The sequence below is a fragment of the Rhagoletis pomonella genome, unplaced genomic scaffold (assembly GCF_013731165.1).
Source record: "Rhagoletis pomonella isolate Grant_MI unplaced genomic scaffold, Rhpom_1.0 Rhpom_scaffold_00005, whole genome shotgun sequence".
Classification (NCBI taxonomy): domain Eukaryota; kingdom Metazoa; phylum Arthropoda; class Insecta; order Diptera; family Tephritidae; genus Rhagoletis; species Rhagoletis pomonella.
Window position 1 is genome coordinate 52089917 of NW_023458559.1, and position 3201 is coordinate 52093117.

Below are 3201 nucleotides of genomic sequence, written 5' to 3' on the forward strand. Positions count from 1 at the left end.
TAATGTGGGCTCAGGCCATAGGGTTCGGTGTCATGAGGTCCATTACTATAAGTATATTTTTTTGCATGTAAAGAGTTGAGTTAGAATACAAAATCAAGTATGTATATTAGGGCGGGTCCATTTGTATGGGAGATTTTTTCGGCCATGCACGAATGGCACAGAAGAATTCTTCGTGTAGTTCTAAGCAAATTTTCCGGAGAAATCATGCGTCTAAAATCAATTCGCAGTTTGCCAAATTGCGAAAATACATAAATACATAAATTTTGTATAAAAATATGTCGTAAGTAGTTTTTTTGGTATGGAATCCATTTCTGCACTTACCTTTATGTTAAAACTTCCACCAGAGGGCGCAAAGGCGAAAATTTTCACATTTTCTTCGAAACTTATTTTCGTAATTTCATAAACTCCAAATTGATTTTAGACCCATGGTTTCTTCGGAAAAATTGCTAAGAATTCAACGTAGAATCCTCCTATGCTATACGCGCATAGTTAACAAAAATTGACCCACCCTATGTTATATATAGTACATATATGTATGTATATTAAACTGCATCACCAAAAAAAGTTGCGGGGTTTCCGCCGGGATTACAAAATTTATAATATTTGAAGACGTCGACCGGATATTTCGGACTTTGACTTTTTTCAAAGATTGGTTTAAGAAAAACTCGAATAACTGGCTAAAACTATTCCAATTTGACTTATGAGGTATCAGTGGAAAGGTATTTTCCCACTATTTTTATTTCTTTACAAAAATAATACATTCACGTCCCATTTTTTCTGTTTTCAAATACCAACACATTTAATTCTGATTTATTTTGGAACGAATTTCCGTCATCCCTTGTCAAGTTTGGTTTGCAGACAAACCGGTTTCAGGATTGTGCCATCTTCAGTGTCATTTTTCGTTTCGTTCGTTTCGAAAAATGACACTGAAGATGGCACAATGCCGAAACCGGTTTGTCTGCAAACCAACCTTGACAAGGGATGACGGAAATTCGTTCCAAAATAAATCATCTTACCACCCTGTCGGAAAAATCAACCAACACCAACACACATTTAATTCTACTTGGAATAGCGCTCGTTCATTCTCCCTTTCTCTTTCATACTTTGAATTAGTTTATTTGCAAAGAAACAAAAAGGGTGAGAAAATTCCAATCCAATGATACCTCATAAGTCTAAATCGGAATAGTTTTGGTCCAGCATAGAAAGGCACATTGCAGTATATATTGTGGTGAATACTGCGGCAACGCGACGCGAACAACAAGAAAATGACAGAATGTTCGAGTAATAACGTAGAATATCCGATAGCGAGAAACGTCAAGTGGATGAATATTGCGAACAGCGAGAGAATGAGCGATAGACGGCAGAACGTTCTAGAGTTGCCATGAGTGCGAGTGCAGGTATATAAGATCGCTACTACAGTATAAGTTAGTTAGTTGCACGTCAGCAAGCTACAAGACAAGTCAGTTGCGAATCAGCAAGCTATAAGTTCAGTTGTGTTAGCAAGTTTTGTAAAGTGTTTTAATTGGCTTAACAAGTATCGTACTATAATTTGGTTATAGTGAGCGTTTATTTAACAATCTAGCTATACGAACCTGGAGATTTTTGGTAAACCCGTCAAGTATTCAAGGATATCCGTTACAATATTAGGTGAAATCCCGTATTCCTCGGACTAAAACTAATAAAACTGTAAAAAAATAAAAATTCGCCCAGAGCGAGAGAGTAACATTGAAAATTACGGGTCAGCTCTCTAGTAAAAAATTGTAACTTCTGTCAATTTCAACTTAACCTCCAAATTTTGGTTGTAAATTTTTGCTTATTTTATATGTAAACACACTCAGCTCAAACATGTAAATAACCAAAAATACTTTGAAATTCAAATATTAGTCGGCCGCTGTGGTGTAGTGGTAAGCAGTGCGCGCTTCCACTCCGCAGCGCCTGGGTTCAAACCCTCGTCAAAGAAACATCGCTAAAAATATAGAAAAGAGGTTTTTCTTAACAGCGGTCGTCTCTCGGTAGGTAATGGCAAACCTCCGAGTGTATTTCTGCCATGAAAAACAGCTTCTCATAAAAATACAATCGCCGTTCGGAGTCGGCGTAAAACTGTAGGTCCCTCCGCTTTGTGTGACAATATCAAGGCGCACGCCACAAGTCGGAGGAGAAGCTCGGCCAAACACTAACATATGTGTAAGCGCCAATCTATTATTATTATTACTTTGAAATTCATTAGAACCCACTCAGACAAGTATTAAATACTTTTAAACATGAATTAGCAGAGTGCACTTTTCTTTTGTTTACAATTTGGTTGCCAAACACACTACAGCTGATCGTTTGACACATTTACCAGAATTTACCAGCAAAACATCTTCGGACTAAAACTGGCTACTTTTGACAGAGAGAGGACCTTATTTACTCTCTTTTTTGTCGTCTCAATAGTCAGAGAACCAAGTGCGGGATCGATTTCCAGTAAAATCTGACTGATTCTGACTATTTCGGACTAGTCCGGACTCGTATGGGATTGCAACTATTAAATGCATTAAAAGCAGTAATAGTCAGTAAAAGTATACTGATAAAGAAATTTAATTTGCATTACCAGTAAACTTTTACTGATTACTGAAAAATTGCATTCAGCAGTAAATTTTTTCTGATCACTGAAAAGTAGTATATTTCCATTTTATTGCTCAAAACCGGTGAAAAATTCGGGCGGAGACGCCTTTAAGATTTCAATTTGCTCTCAAGCGTATGTAAATGGAGTTGCATGTTCTCTTCTCACGTGGTAACTTCAAAAGATTTTAGCATACTTTTTTAGATAATGTTAGGCATATTATCAGTAGTATTTCTGCATAATGAACTCTAAAGTCTAATTTTTGAGTTGCAGCAGTCTTTTAGTAAATGAGCGATATTATGCTAGGTATTATGATATTTAAGTACCATGTGGGTAATAACTTTTTCAACAATTTGAAGTGTTATATTACAAGTGTCAATAAAAAAATATATATATAAAACAAGTAAGAAAGTCTAAGTTCGGGCGGAGCCGAACATTAAATACCCGGCGCAAGTATTAAATATATGTTTCTTCACCTTTCCGAAACCTACCGCTAGATGGTAAGCCGGGGTGTATCAATTTTGAGTAAATTGGCGTCCTTCAATTTCGAAATATTGAAGTTTCAAGCATTTCTGAAATTTACCGTTATATGAAAAGCG

General features: G+C 36.3%; 1 protein-coding gene across 1 annotated transcript in view; it reads left to right on the top strand.

The window, feature by feature from the left end:
• LOC118739186 (anoctamin-5) overlaps positions 1 to 3201 on the top strand; it is a 366850-nt gene that overhangs the window by 7270 nt on the left and 356379 nt on the right. The window lies entirely within an intron of this gene.